Source organism: Emydura macquarii, unplaced genomic scaffold, assembly GCF_026122565.2.
Source record: "Emydura macquarii macquarii isolate MOO-44397 ecotype Brisbane River unplaced genomic scaffold, CSIRO-AGI_Emac_v2 contig_1230, whole genome shotgun sequence".
Taxonomy (NCBI): Eukaryota; Metazoa; Chordata; order Testudines; family Chelidae; genus Emydura; species Emydura macquarii.
The window spans coordinates 11702218-11726034 of NW_027131367.1; positions in this window are offsets into that span (position 1 = coordinate 11702218).

The following is a 23817-nucleotide window of genomic DNA, read 5'->3' on the forward strand; positions in this document are numbered from 1 at the left end:
ATGTTGGTCCCTACCATCCTCCTCCACAGCCAGCTAGGACCATCCAGCTCCCTACCCTCCTTATCTCCCCCTGCCCCTGTCTGATGAACACACATTGCTGAGCAGTGGTGCCAACTGGGCAGGGGCAGAGCTGGGGGAGGGGGAGGATAGGGGCATGGCCCAACCTTATTTAAGCAGTGGTCCATATTTAATCAGTACAGCTGCTGCTGGAGCGGTCCAGCTGCCCGGTCGCAACACCACTAAAGTCTGACCTGTCCAGACGGAAAGGCGGGCAGGCTAAATTTCAGTGAGCGGTGTTGAGACCCAGCGCAAGAGGTCATAATGCCACTCAGATTTGGTCCAGCTGCCCCTCCCTCCAGACGGAGAGGCAGCCAGGCCAAATGGTGCTGTGACCTGGGACGCAGGGAGTCTGTTCTATACAGCGGAGCATAACCGAGTCCACTGAGAACTTGACTCCTGACGACACCGGCTGCGTGGCTGAGAGAGGGGGGACGCTCCCTGGCTGAAAGAGACAGGGGTCCCTGTGGGAGGAGGTGGGGATGAGCGGGGACCGGAACAAAGTCCCTGGCAGGCAAGAGGGTTGAAGTCAGGCATTTGTCCTCCACAAGAAATATTTGAATTGGCATCACTGTTACTGAGTCGTTGTACAGAACATGTAAAGATGGGCTCCAGTGCAAAACTCTGATCCAGGCCTGGATTTTGAACACCCCAAAAGTTTTGCAGGGAAGAGGGGTGTGTCATACAGACCCAAAGTTTTGGTTTAGCCCACAAGGAAGATAAGAATAATTTGCAAGATCTGGATGTGTTCTTAGATTTCACTCCCCCCCCAGTATTTACCATTATTTCATTTTCATGGTCTGCTTTGGGCTCGTCTCTAATGTCATCTGCACACAGACTTGTGGTCAAATTCGGGCTTGTCTATACACGGAGTTGTTCCTGATTAACTCCATCTGTGGACATTCTAATTCCAGAACAAGAGTGCCTTGTTCCTGTTTAGCTTGATGCACTTTCTGCTAAACGGGAACAAGGCACTCTTGTTAAGGAGAAAAAGAGTGTCCACACATGGCGTTAATCAGGAGCAACATGTATAGACAAGCCCTATGACCATTATTTCCCCTGCACACACCACACCAGTCCCACAACTTTATGGCATTTTTTTAAAAGGCCACATAAGTGATCACCCCAAAGGAGTTGCCATTTGGAGGTTACTAAGCATGGGTGACATCTAGCAAAAATAAAAGGAGCAGTGGGAATATGTCTCTCTTCTCCAACAACATCCCCCCCCACACCCTCTCACCTCCTCCTGCAGTCTTTGCACACAGGGCTCCTGTACTTGAATGCCAAATTCATACAAAACCCTTTTAAAGGTCAAGTTATAATAACGAGCTGCGGAACACGGTGCCCCAGCAGGATGCTGTAATGGGAGCAAAGTGCATTTTAAAAATTCATGTGAAACAAAAGAATGTCCACAAAATAAAAGTTGCAGTTAGTTTCCCATTAATAACACATAATAAGCCACGCTAAAAAGACTTTCAGGCTCCACTCCTGCCCTTCCCAGTCCTGTCTCCCTCTCTCTCTGACCCCACCTTTTTATCCTACCCAGGCACTTTTCATTTCTCCGCAGTCTGTGGCTAGAGCTATTCCAAATGGCCAAGCAAACTCAGACGTCCCCTCTTCAGCCCGTAGCTTGTAACTCTTTCCAATCCCGGGTGATCTAATCAATTTCCCTGTAATGTAAAATGTATGTTCTAATTCTAGCTAATAAAGTGAAAAGCAAGAAGGAAGCAGAAAATAAAGCCATCAGGCGTAAGAGTGATCTGTGTTTGTCTTCCTCCTAATTCCATTATTGCTTTGAAATGAGGTCTAGATATTACACTTCCCTCATTAGCAGCTCCTCCGATTTCCCTTCGAACCCCTGAGACTGGGCTCTAATGAATCCTGCAGGCAGAAGACAGTTCTCTAACCACAGCAACGACGACTCAGACAAGAGCGAGGATTAGAAAATCTAGCAGTGCTAATATTTGCCTTTTCCTCATCGCTTGTAAGTAGGCAAAAACTTCTACCAAATAGAACAAGGAACGGAGGGGGAGGAAGCGAAGAATGCTTGTGAGAGAGAGCAAGAGAATGACACTGCTCTTCTAAAGCACCCACCATCCATTTGCACCTCATAAAATTCTCATCACTTTAACTTGTAACAAGTGCAGTGACCGTATCAATCCTTATTAAAAATATGCTATAATATTCTACAATAATGGTCCCAAACGCAACTGCCTGCAGTAGGGAGAGTGGACCGATGCGGGATACTGCTGTAGCGTTTTGTTTTTCAGAAGGCAGCATGGGAAATTTCAACTTGCCATGAGCTCCCTACTGGGTGAGTAAAATGTATGTGTTTGCTTTCATTTAATCAATCGTAACGGCAGCGGGTGGTAAATTTTGGGCAAGGGTTGGGATATTCTCCCTGCCAAGACTATAATAAAGTAACCAAGTGCAGTCAACTCAACTCCTGGAGGTCAGCCTCTCTTCTTTCCCTCCCTTGCCCCGTTATAATATTTTAAAGGTGGATGCCTCCGTGGTAAAATAAAGAGAGTTTTTTAAATGCCCCAGCCTGTCCGGTATACAGTTAAGAAATCAACGCAAGACATATGGGCAAATGACAGTTAACGAGGCTAATCCCCAATAAGGTCATTCGCCAAACACCCGAGTGAAGACAAGGACCTCATTCTGTCCCACGTGAGTCAACAAACGTGAGCTACAGTAGACTTTGGGGGGAAGTAACTTTTGCCACTAAGGGTCCTTCCCTGAGAACAACCAGGCTTGGGACCATCAAATCTAGGGACTGTTGGCAAAAGCAGTGGTACTATTCTCCACTGTCTCAGAAAAGCACAGGGATAGAAGGCGTGCTTCAGGTAGCCAAACCACACAGGGCTTTAAGATCAAAACTAACACCTTGAATTACACCCAGAAGCAAATCAAAGGAAGAGAACAATATAATATGTTCCCTATGATTAGCACCACCAAGCAAGCCACCAGCCACATTCTGCGCCGCCTGAATTGGTGGAGTGGTCTTCAAAGCTACTGCCACAGGAAATACATTACAATAATCTAGCACACAGATCAGAGAATGGAGCAGACAGCCATGGCAAGGGCCACAGCTGAGAGAATGGCTCCAAGTGACAAGCTTATGGTCTGCTCCGTACCAATGAAATCAATGGAAGCTTTGCTATTGATTTCAGTGGGAGCAGGATCAAACCCTAAATGAAGGAGGAATCTTGCCTATGGCCAAAGATGCTACCTGAGAATCCAGGAGAAAAACCAAGGATTCAGAAGCTTCCATGCCAGAGTGAGCAGAACTAACTAGTAGATGTACTGGATTCATCCCGGGAGGCTTTTTCTTTTGTTTGATGTGTAGGGAGAGCGCAGCTCTTCCCCGCTCGGAGTCAGTGTGTGGCCCCCTGGGATGGCTACAAAGGAGATACTAAACATATCAAAAGTACTTCCCCCCCCTTTTGGCCATGGTGGCTTCTTTTTTCACAGCCAGCTAGAGACAGCACAGTGTTCGCTGTGATGTAAGCCGAGAGCAAGGTTTGGCGGCTGGGAAATCACTCCTAGGAAACACGGCTTGACTTTATGCTTTGAGGAAAACCCAAAGCAACTGGAATGAGGGATGGGCCCCAGTCCAAAAATCTGTGTCCAAACATCCATGAGTTTGGGGGAAGTCAGGATCCAGAAGAAAAGCTCTAAATCTGGGGACTCCAGACAAAGGGGTGGGATTTTCAAAAGCTCACAGTGTTGCCCTAGCTCTGCTCCCATTGACGCCAGAGTTTTGAAGTCAGTCGTAAAACTTTTGCCAGCTTCAGCAGACCCAGAGTCAGGACAGCTCTGAGGACTTTTGGAAATCCCGCCTTAAGGCCAATGAGCTGATGACTGGCAGACTTACTCCTGTGCCACGTGGCTCTGCCCAGCCGTCACCACTTGAGCATTCCTTACTGGCTTGAAATCAAACCGGGGGCTTGTCGCAACAGCCTTCCTGACTCAGATGTCAGGACACATCCACTGCCTCAGTTTCCCCAGTGACTTCGCAGGAACCCACGTGGATTTGAAGGAGCCACACGTGCACACCACGTCTACCTAACACTAATGTACGAAACCCACTATTGACGCACAGACGCATCCAAGGACACTCACAGGTTCCCAGAGCCCAGGAATTCTAACATCAGCCAGTTCAGAAATAATAAGGTGGGGAAGAAATAAGGGCTGGGATGTCATGAAGACAGAAGTAGAGAGTTAGCAGGCAGGATCCTAGGGATCAGATCCCCTCCGCATCAGCCAAGAGGGCAGGGAAAGATGGGAGGAGAGCAGGACCTTGTTCTCCCCAATGTCTCTCATACCAGGTGCCCATTCCTCTCCTTGCTCCACCACCCTCTAAGGGGCAGGCTTCATGGTGGCAGCTTTCCATCTACCCCACCTCCTTCCCCCCGGGCTCTCTCCTAGCGGGAGGCTCCCCTAACTTCCCTCAGGACGTTCCAGTCCAGTGCCTGGTTTGACATTCCTGCTTTTTGGCTGTCAAGAGCTGCTTGAACTGCATTGCTCGTGCTCTAGGGACCGGAGGCGCTGCCAGCAAATACATTAGTGAGACCATAGCAGCAGAGGGGAAGGAGATCAGCCGTATACATCTTGCCAGGCTTCTTTTCTTCTGCCTTCATTCTCTGCGACTGTCAACAAGGAGGCCTGAGCTGGATTAAAGGTTACTGTCTGGATCAAGGGTACTTTTCTATGTACTAATTGATTTCTCCCTGATCCTGCCTTTCACGTCCCATCAGCGACATGACATGCCTAATGTGTCCCATGACAGAGGGCCTGACAAGTCCTCAGCGCAACTTCCTGCTGCGAGCGCTGGTGCGGGAGAGGCAGAGCAGCTACTGCCCCTGCCAGCAGGATTCCCATTCCTTTCGACGGGCGCGTTGTGGGTGTAAGAGCTGCCGGAGCTGGGCTCCAACATGATCACGAATTTCAAATAGAAACCACACGCACATCGCAGTCGTGGCTGCTGCGCATGAACAGAAAAGTTGACAGAGCATGGAAAGGCCGTGGTTAGGCCAAGCCAGGAAGCAGGAATGGCTCCAACGCCAAGCGAACGCAGAGATCCTGCGAGGTGCTGAGTGCCTTCTGTACCCACCAACGCCAACAGAAGTGAAGCTTCCTTAGCACTGTGCAGCGTCAGCTCAAGAGACTGACACTGTCACAGAGAGGAGTTTCAGCTGGGCCTTTCTGCTTTGGGCTTGACTATCTGAGCTGCCCTGGGGAGCTGACATCTGCAAATGACACACAAGTAAAACCAGGCCAATTTCCCATGAAATCAGACTGCATGTGAGGGGTAGCTCTTTCCTCTAGAGTGCCAAGGATGGCAAATCAGGCAGCCTGGCCTCTTCTTATCTCAGCTGGAAGTTGCTCTTGGCATCTCTCATGTTTCCCAGCAATCTGAAAGCTCCTAGGGTAAGAAGCCCAGATCTCACCATGAGCAGACGGAACTGGAGGTGCGTGGGGAACTTGGACAGGCCCAGGTACCAGCAGAGAGAGCGAGGCAGTGTGCAAACCCAGCCGCCTTTGTGATAAAGGACTCTGATGGTACACAGCCATTCATTCACGCCGTGTACAAATATTGACTGAGTATCAGCATAGCGTGCGATGCACAGCGCTTATCTTCCTGGCTCCCGAGGACTCTGCCAACTACAGATTCATGGGAAGGGCCGAGCACCCTCAACTCCCACTGACGTCAATGGACATGGAAGGAGCTCAGCACCTCACAGGACTGGGCCCCCGTCTGTGCTTTATCTATGTAGTACCACAGCCAATCTAAGTGGGAAAGCTCTGCTTGTTTTGCTCAGCCCAGTGAGCTGGTCTCAGGGCCAGAAGCACGATTCTGCCAGGCCACAAAACACATCCGAAAATAAAGCTTTTAATCACAACTGGCAATGCCGAGCCGCATGCAGGCAGTGGCTGTTTTGCTGAGAGCCAGTCTAAGGAAATATTGTGCCTATTACAGCAGTTTCTAAGCACCCACAATCTTTAATGTGCTTATCCTCATGACACCTTTATGAGGGAGGGGAGGGCTGTTATCCTCATTATACAGAAGCAGAACCAATGCCCAGAGAGATTAGGTAACTTGCCCAAGGTCACACAGAATGTCTGTAGCAAAGCCAAGACTTGAACTTGAGCCTTCTGAGACCCAGGCTAAATATTACACTGTCATTCCTCCCCTGCTACTTCACTTGTAACCGTGACTGAGAGCCCAGAGGGAAATGGACTTTTCTACAAAGGCTCCTGCATTGCTTCAACGATCAGAGACTTTGGGTCTCTATTCAGCATTAAGAATAATTTAAAATTTATGCTTGACATCAAAGGTATTTTTACGTGATTGTTAAGCCAGCACTAATGCTGGACAGAGACTCTGCAGTTGCATTCACTGGGCTCCCTATTGGGGAAGCAATAAAGGAAGTCACCGTTTTAACAAGACAGCTGCTACCACAAGGAACTTTCAGATAGTTACTAACGATATAAATTGTTCCAAGGCACAACCCTTGGATCTGTGCTCAAGTCCAGTTCTCAGTCCCAGGCAAAATGTGGAGGCATTTGGATTTGGAGCTCATGCTTGTGCTGTTTCAGAAACAGGCTCCAATCACAAAGTTAGGGTCTGGTTTTGGATCCGGATAATCACTGTACTAATAATAAGCTTGTCACCTGTAGATTTCAAAGCACTTTACCCAAGGTATGCAAAGCATGAGGAAACATCCCCCTTGTCCTTATTTTCCTTATGCTCCCCCGTCTGTCCGTCTCTGTCTGTCTGTTGTCTCTTGTCTTATACTTAGAGCGTAAGCTCTGTGGGGCAGGGACCATCATTTTATATGGTGTTTGTACAGCACCTAGCACAATGGGGTCCTGGTCCCTGACTAGTGCTCCTGGGTGCTATCGTCATACAAATAATAAAAATGGAGGCTCAGAGGGGTAAAGTTACTTGCCCAAAGTTCGCAGAAGTACTGGGAATAGAACCCAGGTCTCCTGATGCCTAGTGCTGGGCCCTATTCATCAGACCCCATCACATCATCGTGCTTGGGAGATTAAAGGTGTTCAGACTGGGGGCTCCAGCTGAGACCCAGGTAGTTCAAAGCTTTACTCTCAAATGCATTTCACGGTTTATTCCTGGCAAGATTGACCCCCCAAGACCTTTCAGATTGCTCAGCTGAGCAACAGAGATGGAGTTTTCCTTTAAAAGGATTTTTCTCCTTAGTTAGGCAGCACACGCAGGTGGTGGTATCAGGCAGATGGAGAGCAAAGAGCAGCAGCTTAGCACTCACCACAGTTTGCCGAGCGCTTGGGATTCAGGGAAACAAGCTGCGTGTGGGTAAAGCGCTCAGTAACTGTTTGTCCACAGTGCCTGTCTGAGTGGATGTGTACACACACTGGGACTATTCACAAAGAAAAAGACAAAGGGGTTTGGATTACTTATTGTCATCCTTTCTGGTGGCACCTGCACCTTGCCTTGCCAAATACCTTGCACAGGTCAGTGTCCGGAAATGCCAGTTAAACTCTAGATTCGCTTTCCATAACCAAATAGATTCTGCTCCCCAACAGACAGCGTTGAACTGATCTGGCTAAAATAAGATTCAGCCTGAACAACACCTCCTTTCAAGTTCAAAGGAGTTCAAATACATTTTCCTCTCATTAGCTTTCCATACTCGGGAGCCTCTGTGCTCGGGTCTGACTGCACCTGGAAGCTGCAGTGGCCAAATTGCTGCAAGGAAGCTCATTCCCGGGTGAATGCTAGCCCAGGATTGCAGGCTCAAGGAGCCAGACTTATTCTTGGTGGAACTCCAGGGACATGAGTGGAAGTTACCTGTTAAAATAAGGCCACTTATTTCAACTAGAAATGGATTTAGATGTCTAACGTTAGCCACCCAAGTTTGAACTGTTAAGGCTTTAGTCTGTCTATGCTTCAGTTTCTGGAAAGACAGTGATGAGAAGAATACTTTTTCTCACCAACTCTTGCAAAAGCGCTTTGAGATCCTCAGATGACAGAGACTATTCAGTGCAAAGGGTTTATTATTTGTCCCCTCCATACCACAGGTTTGAAAACTTCACCATATAAAGTCATTTTCTACATAAAAGAGTGAGTATTGCACGCAGCAGATGTAGATATTTTTATAAAATGTTTAAAACTTCTTGTCTGATCATGTTTTTTCTTGAAAGACAAAGTACTGAAATAAACCTTCCTGTGACCCTGTTCCCTTTCAGCCTTCAAATCCTTCTGATTCAGGATTAGTGAGGAGGGAACTTTGGAGGGCTCGTTTCATTTTGGATAATGCATCCAAAAGTTTGGCTCCTTGCTGTATTTGAACTTTCTGGATAAAGACAGGTCCCTGCGGTTCTCTCTGTCTGGGTAACTCCCAGCCCAGGCTGACTAAACACAACCTGTGCTGCTTAATGTCACCACAAAGGGTCTCCCAACATCCTGGTCTGGACTAAACAGTCGTAGGATGCTCACTTCAAATCACATCTCTAATTTCCAGTGCGTCCTGATTTTGCCCAGGCTGACAGTGCTGCAAGAGCAGTTGTACCGTCACCAGCTTCTCCTCCGCATCGCTGAGAAGAATTGAGTTCAGCAATCAGACCAAGGTTCAGCCGCTAAAATTTCAGGTTGTCTGGAAGGATGGTAGAAATCCAGAGGCAGAAGGGACGATGACAATGACAATACTAATAGTCCATACATCAGGAATCCCAGGGTAATGTCCAGAAAGAGCGTTTCCTTTACCCCAAGTCTCTCTAAGCCATTAAGTCCTTCTCTTTGCTGAATGACAGAAGGCACAGTAACAGATGCAAGCAGGGTCAGTCCCCTTTCGCATAACCCTCAGCTCTCCTCGTACATAAATGCTTGGGAAATACAGAGCTCCAGTCACACGGGTGGGGGCAGGGAATCCAGTCAAAATATTGCTGGGCAGGGTTTGCCTGATGCTCACCCTCCCCACAGAATCGTGCAACTGCTGGATTAACCCTTGAAAATAAAACCCTGTCGAGTTTTTCCAGGTCTACATGGGAATGAGTTTATTACACTAGCAAATTCACCCAGAGGCTACTACTCAGCCCCTGTACTGGGCCCGTCTGCAGGTAACATAAGAGTCATCTACATAACAATCTAGCCAGCTAACATATACTAACTGTGAGCGGCTGGATTTTCTGAAGGCGGCCTCCTGTCAGGGGCGTGCAGCTTTGCACATGCCAGCCTCCGGTCATGCACTTGGTCCTGTCACCTGTGCTCACAGGAGATGGATTTTGCACCCCCGTCTGCTGGTAATGGTGCACCATGAGCGCGCATGGTCTGAACGTGAGCAAGCAGAGGCCTCAGGAGGAAACAAGGTCAGGTCCTAGGGTCAGGTCCACACACTAAAAGCTGAAGTAGAAACAGCCCCGGGGGAACTGAAAGGAGTGGGGAAAGAATGAGAGAGAGGAGGCGCTGAAGGGGGTAAAGGTGAAGCCAGCAGGGTCCAGCTAGCAATCACCTTATAACAGATGCTGTTTTTAGCCAGGAGAGATGAGATGAGAAAGGGCCTGGGGTAGAGAATGACACACCCTACGACCCACTGCAGCCAAGGCCCAGCCACCTTAGGCATTGTATACACAGGAAAGCTACGTGGGAATTTAAACTGGGCTAGTAGAGAGATGCAGGAAAGCACATGGACTCTTATTTCCATCTAAGAATGGCTTGTTTTGGTCCACTTTAAGTCAGCTAGGAACAGGTCTACCTTAAAGCAAAGTAAGCTACTCGTACCAAAACAGAGTTTTGCATGGGTTTAATTACATGGCAGTATCACAGCAGGAAAGGGGCAGTCACCCAGGGTTGGCAGGATCCCAGAGCAGTTTAGGGCTTTATAGGTCAAATCAAACCCCTGAAACTCCTCCTGGAACTTGACGGGCAGCCAATGCAGACTGCAGATCTCTGGCATAACATGGTCTCTGCTGCACAACATGCTGCTTAATAAGCAAGTGACTGAATTCTGCACCAGCTTCAATTTCCAAAGGGTCCAAAGGCGCAGAGACATCATTACAGAGGTCAGTCACCGGACGTCTAAGGCGTGGATAGCAGCTGGCACCAAAAGGAACCATTCTCGCCAGTCATCAGTGAAAAAAGGAGCCAGTCTTGGCCATTGCTATTACTGGTTTATCCCTGCTCAGCCCTGGTTTGCCGACAGACAGACAGACTCCCCACCATGCAAACCTTACTAGCTAGAGCAGGCAAATCTGTTGGTTCTGCCGGTTGCTTCCCCCCAACTCACCGGCATGACCTCAGCATAGTGGGAGCTGAGCTCTCACCTGCCAGACCTCATCCACAGCCCATCCCTGTCCCCAACCGCAGAAAGCACCAGATGCCTCAGGACCTCACAGCACTTGGACAAGGACAAGCAAAGGGAGCGCACGCACCGGGGAGCAGCCCATCCCCATTCGAAAGGGGACGTCAGGCGATTGTGCCTTCAAGCACCGGAAGATGAGGAAACAGTAGCACAGAAGGTGCCTTTGGGCTTGCCGGCTGCGTGCGGGGGCGGGGGAGCTGCAATCCCCAGCTTGCCGTAGGATCTCCTGCCTCCAGGGTGTGAAGAGGCAGTTGGACAGCAAGGGAGCTCTCCCCCCCCCTCCAGCCCCCCCAGCCCGTTCCCCAGGAGGCAGGGATGCTTTGAAAGGGGTTCCGCACTGGAAGCAGCTAATCAATCAACTCCAGATGTTGAGTCTCTGCAGCAAGGGAGGGCGTGTGTGAGAGGATGGGGTAGCCAGGCCGCGCAGCCGGGAGCAGAGGGTTATGGGAATCCCTCTAACCTCTGGCAGGCAAACAAACAGCAAGAGAACCAATAAAAACAGCTGGGTGGGATTGAATGGAGCTACTACAGAGTGCTTCCCCCACCCCTGCCAGCACAGAGCCTACGGGCCGGGACGCAGCCCAGCCGGGGAAGGGGCCTCTCCCCACAGGAGTGAGCTAATGAGAGGGACAGACGCCTCCTGCAAACTGGGCTTCGGGGCTGCTCAGCCCCTCCACAGCGAGCAGGGAGGGAATGCTGCATTTCTCTTTCGAGACCGGACCGCTGTAAAGCCGGTTCCCATCCAGCTCCTTTGAATCAATCCTTCCCTCCTCCCCAGCTTTGCCCCATGAAGTTTGTGCTTCTCACCCTCCCTTTTGAGGCCCTTCACAACTCGGTCCTCCTGGGCTCACGTCAGCCCGGGCTCCTCAGTTCCCACCACAGCGTCAGCTTTGCCCAGCAGCGTGCCAGCTTCTCACACAAACGTCTCCTCTCCCCTTCCCCATTCACAAAAGGATCTGCAGGGCCCCTCGCCCTCCCCGCTGAATCCCTCCTTCAGATCCAGAACGCAGGCAGGAAATCCATCACTTTAGGAGGATTCGGCTGGAGGCCTAGGTGGGAATAGCTGGCACTTCATCCATTTAAAAACTTTGGCAGAGGTGCATACACCTCTGATTAAATCCCTTTCCTCCCACCTACTGCCTACCATTTACCTTGATAGACTGTGAGCTCCAATGGGAGGAGACCATATTCTTCATCAATTTGTACAGCACCTAGCCCAACGGGACCCAATCTCAGTTGCGCCTTCTAGTTGCTATTGCAATACAAATAATAATAGGAATAATCCCTGTGGGTGAAAGGTAACAGCCCCTCAGGCTGATGGCAAAGATCCTATACCATGACACACACTCAGAGCACCAGCAAGAGCTGCCAGGTTTTCCCCTCGATACAAGGACAATATGACTAGAGAGAACCTGGTGAGATGCAGTGGAGGGAGGAGATCTCTCGGTACGCACTAGCCAAAACAGCTGGACAAGTGGATTTCCAAAGAAATATTTAGCCCAGTGACTTCTGAAATAACTTGCCGCACGTCAATGTTGTTATTTTTAGCATCACTGGTACATTATAAATACATAACAGATAAGGTGCTGGCCTCCAAAGACAGGGATTATGGGTTCGTGTTCCATCTGGGGTTAATTTTTTTTTTGGGACAATATTTTGGAGAGGATCCAGAGAAAGGCTTAACCCTCAAGGAGAGGTTAAGAGAATGAAGTATGTACTGCACGGCTTGGAGACAATTCACAGGACCCAGGGAAATGGGCCCATCCTCTAAAAATAGCAGCAGGAAGAGGAAGAATCACGTAGTCAGTGGGTGGAGGGGTTCAGGATGGAATCACCAGCTGGTGAAAAGGTATACTTGGTATCAGGGCACATGTCCTAACAAAACAGGGGAGATTCCTCCTGCAAAGTGAATTAGATGAGGGAGCAGCACCCCAACTGAAGTGGCTGACTGCGTCACTGCTGAAATTATTCATACTTGTATTTAAAGGAATAATCCTGCACTGGGCTAGATCATCTCGTATTCTGGTCTTTCTCATCTCTAAGTTCTACGGAGGGACTCACCTGTCCAAGCGATCAGACGTCAGAATTAGTTTTCCCCACCCAGATCAAATTCAGCTCACTGGGGTGAAATTCAGCCCTAGGCAGAGGGTCAGCCAGCACCAGGATTCGCACCACTAAGACCCGAACACATGCACCCAGTCCTTCCTCAGTGATCAGAGAAATTAAACTGAGCTAGTCCGCTGACACCCACTCTACAGCCTGCGGTAGACAGCTTTCATATAAACTGTCTGTCAGCTGTCCCACAAGGATATCTGCATAGCTGTATCAGTGGCTACACACAGAACACGAGGATATTGCAACAATCAGCACCCCAGGAACTGCAGGCCTGACAGGCCAGTGGGGAGGGTCTGGAAATAGACGAGCAATCCGAGATTCCCGGCGGGAATACCAGGCATGACAGCCAGCATTAGTGGAACAGAGCAACCAGAACCTCAGGAGCAACAGCCATGGGAGCCCCACCACAGGCTCAGAGTTCAGAGAGAGCAGTCGTGTTTTGGATACTCATCTAAACGGCCTCCCGACCTTTTGAGACTGCAAAACTGGGCTGCTGATCTCACCAGAACGGGCTCTTTCTGGTTCAGGTTGACAGGAGCTCACGACAGTCACCTCGTACTGGCCAGAGTGCATGTGACTGGGGCCCACACCACACCACCAGGATGGAGGGTTGCTAGGGCAGCTCCCAACAACTGACCTGCATCACGTTGTGATTGACAGGGATTCTGACTGCCAGAAACTCCAAGAGCTTCCCGGGCTTGGCATCTCCAGAAATCAGTTTGACGTAGATCATTTCATCTTGATTACAAGGGACACAATCTGGATCCCAGTCCTTCAGAGTCAGACCATGTGGCTGCATCCGGCTGGGCCTCTGTAATTAATGTGTCAGGCACGGGGCTGGTGAACAGGCCGTAGGCTGATGCCGCAGACACCCGTAGAGGAATCAGTGACACTGGGCAGGAAGGGGGAAGTGATTAAAGTGACTGGGGCGGGAGGGGGGAATTGATCAGTGTCACTCTTAGTTGCCTCATGTTTTTGCTTCAATGGGTTTGATGCAGAGACTCTTAAGTTGAGCAGGAGCATGGGGAAGGGGGAAGCCACAGCTGGGAAGAGCCTGGGGAGGATGGGGGCAGGAGGGGAGCCGTGCCACGGGACAGTCTCAGGAATACGGGGAGGGGAGACATGCCACAGTGGGGAAGAGCAGACACTCCCTGGGGACTGATGATCACTGACATGCAAGGATATTTTGTACCAAGGAGACAGGAGGTGAGATGGTAGGACAGCCTGAAGTCACCCAGCTGTCTCTCCTCCTTCTGACAGCCCCTTCCCCCAGACCACCAGGGGAGAACCAGAAAGTCAGGCCAGCCTCCCTTATATCACTAGGAAGGAGAGCACCTACAGCCCCCTTTGAGACGGCCCCTTTAATCCTGAGAGAGGGAGACAGCCTGGGTGAATTCCCCTGCCCTCCTGTCACAGGCAGGAAGCAGATTGCTACTGACCAAGCCCCTCTGCCTCACATTCCTCCGCAGATGGTGCAGATTGAACTACTGCCCAGCTGTTTGTATTGCACAAATGCCTGGTTGAGGCTGTGCTAAGATACATAGCAGGAGAAAGTGGGGGGGGGGGGGGGAGTAGAGGAACAAAGGAAGCGGAGATAAGAAGGGGAGAAGCGTACAGAAAAGAAAGGAGGGAGAATGAGGGCTGGCAGAGACACAAAAGCGAAGCCGTTGCCTGTAGGACTCTGGGGCGCTAACATCAGAGCCAGGCAGACGCAGACCATGGAGATGGGAAGATTAGATTTGGTGCCTTAGCTTCTCTCTCATCTGTGCCAGGATGCTGCAGAATCTCCTCCACTAGGGTGAGTGCCCTAGTTCTCAGGGTGGAGGGAGATCAGCAGGGGCCGCACTGGGGCGGCAGAGCAAGGCAGAGTCACCTGAGATAGTCAGATCATTTCAAGTGCTTGAGAAGATCTCGTCCCATTTGATGACCAGTTCTAGGTTACTACAAGGGGAAACTCCAATGCCCTAAAAGAGAAATCCACAAAGAGCTTCAAATGAGGCTCAGAGCAAGGACGAGAGACAGGAGCTCTCCTGAGAGTAGCCAGGAGTTAGTGGCCACGTAGAAGAGAAGGAGGGGTTCTGACCATAGCAGGAGTTGGGGAAGCGAGTCCTGGGTTCAAGTCACACTCTGCTACTGACTTGCTAGGTAGCCTTGGAATGGTCACTTAACCTGAATGTGCAGTCAGTTTCCCACCTGTGAGACAGGGATACCACTTCCCTGCCTGGTAGGCTCTGTAAAGCACTTGGAGTACCAGCAGGCCTTTCATCTGAGACACTTCAAGTCCATGCATCTATGAGCAAAATTCTGTTTTCAGAGCCACATTACAGCTCTTCATCCCAATACACTGCTCTCCTACCACCCAGCAAAGAGGGAGACCTGACAGCAGCATTTTCTCCTGCATCTTGCTCAGATGGAGATTCTGCATCTTCCCTGAGCTGAGCATTTAACAGGGGTTCCTCTGCGGAAGGCTGGCAGCGATGGTTGCAAACAGTCCAGATTCACCTCCTTCTGCTTTGGTACCCAGGGCTCCAGCCACTCCCTTAAAGGGGCACCAAGAGGGGAAAACAAGAGACAAAGCACTTTTCTTTTGCAACTTGGAAACTTTGCCTAGCATAGAATTCCCCCAAACAAGGGAAATTTCTGCCCTGAGCTGTTTACCTTCCATATTTCTACAAATTTCACTTGTGGTTAATTGGAATTCAGACACAATTACAGCAGCTGCCAGTCATCCTGCCAGAACAAAGCACATGGGGGACGGGATTAGTGGGGACAGGCTGGGGGGGGGGGAGGCGGGGTTCAGGGATGCAGCAAGAACCTGGCTTCCAATCTCAGGGCCAAAAGAAACCAGCCTGCTATAAACGCAGGAAACAAACCACTTTCTCCCATGACACCCAAAAGGGGAGGCTGAAGATTCTGTATCTCCTCTCATGTTACTCCCTTCCACAGGGGGAAACATAGATCTCTTCACCTGCACACTCCTCATCACCAGGCTCCTTACCACCCCCCTATAGGGTAAAGGGGGCTCCTGCCCCCTTCACCACATACACATACAATATCCTCAGCAAGGGAGAAAAGAGAGGAGCTCTTTTCCCCATATCCTACCTGGGAGGATAGTGCAGAAAGAAGAGACAAGGATCTCTCTGCCCCTGTGCTGGGAAAGGTAACACAGGTCTCTCTCCCAGTCCTCGAGCTGGAAGGATTTGACCCAGTGTAAAAATGACCTTTAACAACATGAAGAAGTGTCCTATTTGGCTCCCTGCATCTGGGATTGTAAAGTGCTGGGAATAGGCATGTTTCTGAAAAGTAACCCCTCATCCTTAATTGTCTCTTTGTAAAAGAGAAAGTGAAAACAGACTGGAGGGGAAAATGCTTATTTTTAAACACCCCTTCCCCCTCCCATCATCTGTTTTTTTCCTTCATAAGTGATCCTGGCCCAGCCTCCCTGGATCCAGAAAGACATATATCCAGGGAGGAGGTCAGAGGGGCCAACTTACAGCTTCTAGAGGATTAAAGTGGCTGTTCTTCATGGAAACCTGCATTTTTAAAGAGCTGATTTTAATCAGCTCTGGAAATGCAAGTTTCCAGGAAGACACTTGGAACTGCACTTGAAACTTGCATAGCCCGACACTTGGAACTCCATGTCCCTTTTGATTTTCTTTTTCTTTCTGCTGGATTCCCCATCAGTTCGTGGCTTGCATCCATGTCTAGCTTTGCTTGGTGGAGCAGTCTCTTTAATTCAGTATAAAGGAAATTGGGAAAACTAGGTTTCTTCTTTGCGCATCCTCCACTCCCCATTATGAAGAAGCACAACAGTATCTTACAGGAACAATCCAGAGCCAGTGCACACTAACAAGCCTGTGGTGATTACAGATCACTGCTCCAAACCAGCACGGCAGGGTTTCACACCCATGTTGCATTGGTGCAAGGCGTGGGGCCAATAATCAATCAGGACCGTGCAGTTGGTTGGTTCTCTTCCATTTCCAGCTACCAGACTGCATGAAAAGGGAGATGCCAATATGTAATTATTCAGTCCTGCCCTGATGCTATTTTTCTGTGTTGGCAATCACCATGGATGCCTGGGGGTATGCTATGGTTACCCTTGGAGGGGAGTTGGTCCACACGAGAATCACTCTGTTGTGTTGCAGTCCACACTAGGAAAGAGAGATTGAGAACCCCGGGGTATGGCATAAGAACCAGGCACCAGCCAGGAAGTTCAGAGGAGCCTAAGGGAATTAGATGCCAAAGTCCCACTGAATTTCAAGTGCGCTAACTGGTTCAACCCCCAGTGCTCCCCATCAACCTGCTTGCGGGCGATCAGAAACCCATGTCATGAGACTGCTTCAGTGCTGCAGCCTCCAGGGCTCCCCTTCTCTCTCCTCACGGAGAGTCAGAATCACGTGGCTGGCTTGTCCCCTCCATACCCTGACAGAAGTAGTTTGGTGGGTCCCTCTTCCCCGAGCCAGCCACCTGTGCAAAGCTGGAGGAAAGCTAACAAGGAAAGGCTCCACCAAGATTGATTTTTTAAACAGATTGACTTCAGCACTATTTGCTCCCTCTCCCCGCTTCTCCACATGTTCCCCCTGCGTGTTCTTCCAAGTGACTTCTCTTGCAGGAATGGTTGTGGAAAGGGTGAATATCAGGGAATATTCACAGAAAGCAAGGTATGAATTAGCCACTGCGAGCGCTTACACCAGAAAACTGATTTGAAGGGTTACGACTCATCCAATCAGGAGCCAGAAGCCCGCCATCTGACCTATGCCTCCAATCAAAGACAGTCTATTTAGAATTATCAAACAAACACTTGCAATGAACTATTTGCAAATAATCAGTCAAGAGTGATTCATGGAAAGGATCTGGTGAATAAATCCATGTAGCTTTAAGGAAGTCATGATTGGCTTATGGACAGTTTGAGGCGAGAATGAGGCAACATTTGTCAGGTTAATAAATTAGCAAGATAAATTGTTCACAATGAATTATTCATGCTGCTTGATGGCCATGTGAGAAACGGGGGAAGCAGCAAAGCGTACAAAGGATTCCTGCAGGAGCTGCACAAGGGCCCTGATGGCAGCTGGGGAATCAGAAATCAATGAAGCATTTGATTTCGATGGTTCCAGGAAGAAATCAGCTAATCAGAGTAATGAGGAGTTCGGTCAGTTTTAATCCTGTAGATGGAGCACCCGGAGGAATGATGGTGTCTGGGGAATGTTACTCAGGAAAGCACACTCAGTGCAAGGGAAACCATGTGTGTGCAGATGCTTGCTCACACATCACATGACCATCTAGCCATCCCTAGCCCGACCTCACCATGTTGGGTGCTTTTGTGCTTCACCAGCACAGTCTGACTAGTGATTTCACTAAGTCACCAGCGCAGCCTGCCATTGCACTCCCATCTCTGCACACACCAGCCACCCCGTGTCAGGAGAGAGCACTCCTGTTATCTGACTGTCATTTTCCATCTTTTACTCAGGCTTTCCAAAAAGCTCTCCTAGGCCAACAGAGATCAAAGGCATGCCTCCCTATATCCCTGTTGAGAGCTGGTCCCTCTAGGCAGTGATATGTGCTTCTCAAAGGCCACTTGGGTTGCGCAAGATTGAAAGGGAGAATAGAAGACGAGAGGACTCGCAGCCAGAAAGAAGAGAGGAGAGGCCGGAGAATCGCACTGTCACCAGGAAAAGACAGGTCTACATGATTGGGGACTCCCTCCTGAGAAGAAGACAGTCCTGTAACCAGAGCTGATCTGGAGGACAGAAGGGTGTGCTGTATGCCCGGTGCTAGGATACGAGATACCTGAGGCTGAAGAGGATTTTAGCAGGAGTGGGAAAGAATCCACTGACTGTCCTTCATGTGGGTACAAATGATACGGCTAGATTCTCACTGGAACGAATCCAGGGACTGAAATTAGATGAAGGTTTCTAGCCAACAGGGGAGTGAAGTTCTGGAACAGCCTTCCAAGGGGAACAGTGGGGGCAAGAAACCTAGCTGGCTTCAAGACTGAGCTTGATAAGTTTATGGAAGGAATGGTTTGATGGGACAGCCTAATTTGGCAATTGACTGATCTCAGATTACCAGCAGTACATATGTCCAATGGCCTGTGATGAGATGTTAGATGGGTGGGTTCTGAGTTACTACAGGGAATTCTTTCTGGGTGTCTGGCTGGTGAGTCTTGCCCACATGCTCAGGGTTTTAGCTGATCACCATATTTGGGGTCAGGAAGGAATTTTCCCCCAGGGCAGATTGGCCTAGTCCTGGGGGTTTTTCACCTTCCTCTGCAGCATGGGGCACGGGTCACTTGCTGGTGGATTTTCTGTACCTTGAAGTCTTTAAATCATTATTTGAGGTCTTAGACCCTGTCTGCACTTACCTCCGAGATTCAGCAGCGGTCGACGGGAGTTACGAAAGCTACACACAAAAATTGCGTAACTCCCGTCGACTTCTCCGCTCCTCTTCAGTGTGCTGTCTTCACTGCACCGATGGGAACCGCGTTCCCGTTGACGCAGCGCTACGCCACTTGTGAAGGTGGTTTTAGTACGTCGATTTCTGGATCGACTGAGCAGGTCTTCACTGACGGCTCAGTCGATCCAGAGAAATCAATCTGATGGCGGCAAATTTGCCACCATCAGTGTGGCCGTAGCCTTAGGTTAGGGGTCTATTACAGGAGTGGGTGGGTGAAATTCTGTGGCCTGCGTTGTGCAGGAGGTCAGACTAGATCATGATAATGGTCCCTTCTGACCTTATAGTCTCTGAGTCTATGTAATAAACTGGCACCTCCTGTAGACAGGACTGTGCTCCTCCAAAGCACTTTGCAAACATTAACTAATCCATTCTCCCCATCCTGCGAGTTAGATCAGCATTACCACCATTTGATGCCCAGGGAAATGGACGTGCCGAGATTGGGGGAGTTGCTCAAGGACACAGAGGGCATCAATGTCAAAGCCAGGATAAGAACTTGAGAATTTCCGATTCCCAGTCCATTGCTCAGACTGCGGTAGTCTCAAGCCCAAGTATATAAGGGACAAAAACATCCCTTGTCCCTGATGCAAGCGATTTTCCAAAGGCTGAGTGGGCAGCCTACATCAAGGGCTGAGTTTAGTTCAAACACATTTATCCCCATGTCCTAGGGAGAAGCATCAGCTCCATTACTTCTCAGGCAGGAAGGTCTCATTGGGGGAATAGCTTAACCTTGCTGTTTAACATGCTTTAACATCTCCCCCTCACCCCCCCCCCCCACACACTTATCCCAGTTATTTTCCCTTCTCTGCATGCATCCTAACCGTCTATCTTCCTTTGAATAGCACGTGTCGCCCAGCTGAGATTCTGAATGCTGGGCTGTGTGATCACAAGTCACTCACAGACATCCCAGCGGCTCAGCCCTTTGATTCCCCAATCAGCACAGCTATGGATTCAAGGTGTAAAATGACAGGTGGGACAGCAGCAACAGAGACGTCTGAGTGCACGGTGGCCCAGCAGCTCACGCAAAGCACAGGTGACCTGGTTCAGTTACAATCAACCAAAACCTCATGATCCGTCCTTTGACCCAACCCTTTCTGTACAGTTCCAAAGCCGTGACCCGCCCCCTGCCCTGTAAGGCGATTCCACTGAATAAAACAGCAAGCGCCTGTAAAAAATAAATAAATAAATAGACAGATACACAAAAACACATTCCCCTTCCCGCAGGACAGCCAGCATTTTAAGCCTCTCCAATGGTAGCACCATCTCTCTCTCTCTGGACGATGAAGGCCCCATACCTGACCCGCTTCCTATCCCACCAACCCCATGACCTGATCAGTGCTATTTTGGACAAGGGAGATTGATGGAGGCAGAGTTCATTGTAACAACCTGAGAGCCGCCTCCCATGGAGAATGTCCTGTGGGCAGCTCCACCTCTTTTGTGCCATGGGGCTCCCTATCTAGAACTGCCACTGAGTGTGGCTACGGCATGATGGCACAGAGAGGAGGATGGTCTCCCTGATGGGTGGTGTCTGCAGTACACTGCCAACTCCAGGAGCCCCCGTTCCAAAGAGTTGCCCCCACACACACCAGAAATTGGCATAAGACCCATGGGACTTTAAGGATAACACAGGTGGTGTTCCTTTTATTAGTCTTCAGCGGGTGCAGCCTTTTGCGGATCACGTTTTTAAAACTCTTCTCCGCCCCCAGCAAGGGTAGATATGAAAATGAAACAAGGGCTGAAATGGAGTTGAGATTCTCACGTGACTCCAGGAGCTGGGGGTTTGAAGGGGGGGGGGAGACAACGAAAACATCCAATAGGGAAAGACTCAATATAAAATCCGCAAGAGTTGGCAACATGGTGTCGTTGACACCTGAATTTGCAAGAATCAGGCACAGGTTAAGTCTGTCTCTCTGAACCCAAGAGGGGCCATCCCGGGGCAGACTATTTAGGTCCAGCATCCTGCCACTTATAACAGTCAAGGTCCACCATTTCCTAGTGGGAAATTCCCAGGTAAATGCTGAGAACTACCTAGATAGCACAACACAGCTACTTGAAAAGGAACATTGAGTTCAGAACACCCAGGGCACAGAACAGAGACGGGGCAGTTCCAGCTAGTGGGAAGGTGGGTACTTGGTGCAGGTGTTTTGGGAAGGGAGCATGGGGAGGGTTCTTTAGAGGGTGATTTGGAGGAGAAGGCTGCGGTGCTATCAGCTCAGTCAGCTCTTCTGCACTGGACTGGAGACAACCCATGGCTACAGCCCTCCCCCAGCCCCTGGTGGCGCTTGTCCCCTCGCCGCCCACAAGGAGCACCCCATCTCTGGCCTCGGCGACTGCCTCTCCGCAGTGTGCGTGGTAAGCACATTTGTCTCTAGTTCCCGCTCTCTCTTCCATGCCTGACTTGACATGATCTCAGCATGGTATTCTCCCCCACCACCCCCCATTTTTAAATAGATGTCGCTCCCTGTCAGAGATTTCCTTTGCATTGACATGACCTTCGGTCCCTTGAGACGGACGGATGTCTCCGAGATTCATTCTCAGGGTTATAAAAAACAGCAGCCTGTTATAAACTAGTGCTTTCCTTCTACAAGGCAATGTTGGGAAGCCAGGAGCTGGGAACCCAGCTCTGAGGACCCCCTAATCCACATTAGTGAAGGAGAGGAAGACGACAGGGTTAGGAGAACTCCAAGCTGTGTAGATGGTACCGATCCAGTCTACAGGACACCCTGGCCAAGCGGCTTTTCAGGGAAAAAGGAGCAGGAGAGAAAGAAAAGGACAGAAAGTTAACCCACTAGGTCTCTTCTGCAGAGCTGTGTCTAGAGATCATATGAGAAAGATTGTGTTGCCCTTGCTCCTTTTCACAGCCTACACAACTCAGCACAGGTATTGCACAAGGAGGAAGGGCTATGAGTTAGAATTAGAGACAGACCTGACCTGAACCCGTACCTTGGATCCCAAACTTTGCAGGGCAGGAGGCAGTTTTCAGATCCATACCTAAGCTTTGCTATTCTGAATCCTCTAAACCCCAACTGCAGAGAGGCGCACTGGCAGAGAGCAAGGGGGCGTCGGTGGGGTGGGAGAAAGAGTGGGCACAGACCCTCTACCTCCTGTGCCGGGATCCAGCACGTGTGGAGGGGCTGTAACTAGTCTTCTCTGTTGCTTGGGGAAGAGAGGGTTAAAAAGAGAGAAGATTTCCTGCCCTCTAGGACTAGCTAGAATATTATGTGCGATCATTTAAACACCTCAGTGCCACACGCCCACACGTTCCCCTCAGACCACATACAACACCTGACAATCGCCCATTCACTGTGATGAGCATGAGAAATTGCTCTCTGAAGAAGAGGATGGGAAGGTAGAAAAGTCCAGCAGGGGGAATGATGAGAGAAAAAAGTAACAGCAGAGGCGTGGGGGAGGGTGGGGGCAAACACAAAGTAAAGGGGGGAGAGAGAGAGAAGCTTTTCTCCAGTATCTTCCATCTTCTCCATCTTTTAGGTGGGAACTGGACCCTCCATTCATGCCTGGGAAGGAGACGGTGAGGATCTGCCTGGCTAGCTGGGGGTTGGGGGATGCGGAGGGTGGAGAAGAAGATTTGAATAATTTCTGCTAGCTGGCTGGTTTTAGCCCGTAATTAAAAGATCTCTCTCTGCAGAGCTCTGATAAAGCAACAGCAGCAGATAAGCCTCTGTCAGTCAGGAAGACGCAAATGCAGCAAATGAAATGACGGGTTCCATTTCAAACCTTTCCAAGGGGCCGGACAAGTGAAATGGACCCTCCAGCACAGCCCCAGTCATTTCCCCCCAGAGACATAGCAAGGGACACTGAGCTGGACTTGGGCAAGAACACACCTTCTGGCTTCAGGTTAGGCACCCAGCGGCCACTGGAAATCACTGGGATGAGGTGCCTAATTCACTTAGGCAAATCCTATCAGACACCTCTCCACAAGGTTGGGAGCCTCAGCACCTCTGTAAATGTGGCCACTGGAAGCTCGTCAGGGCTGGGGTGGGTCTGTGTTTGTGCCACACCTAGGACAATGGGGTCTTAATCTAGGCATTAGCATAATGCAAATAATAAACAATGAGCCATCTTGGGAAACACCTGATCCTGTACCAATTACAGTGTCAATTACAGAGGTCTGCGACAGGGTCTGCTACAGGGGCAAGGGAGTTGGACCTTTTCTCAGGAACGTTGGGGTCTGCAGATCACGAGGTCAGGCCTAGCCCCGAAGTCTCCATATAACATGGAAAGCACCAGAGAAGAGGGGGTTGATGGTGGTGGGTTTTTAAAAGGCATTATTGCCTATTTCCATAAGCCCCATATAGGCTCATGAGCCCCAGGAGACTGGAGTGGCTGTTGGGCCAGTAGCCCATGTGGCCTCCTGGATAAACAACAGGTGTTGAGGAACAGGAAGTGCCAAGATGTAGATTATTTATATACATCTGTATTTTAAGAAATCAGATATCAAAATTACCCATGTGAATAACATTAAGTTCACAGCTGGTGGATAGCAGCCAAGAAGTTACCAGTTACCAAGAGTAACGAGCATCTCAACAGCAGTCTCCAGACAGACAAGGAGTTAATGAAGATTCAGTCCCCTGTGACACCCATTTTACAGATCGGGAAGCTCAAGCAGAGAGGTTCAGAGACGTCAGTATCCAATGCACAGCCAACACACTGGGCTCTTCTGAAAATCATCCCATGTGCGCCCCAATGGGAACAGCGGGGCACGCAGCTCTTTTCAGCCGTTGGCCCTTGGCCTCTCCGGGCCAAACTCCCTGCTGGTGTACATTTCCACGTCCTCTTTTCCGTCAATAGAATTTCATCAGTCTACACAAGCAGAGAATTTGGCCCCATAGGT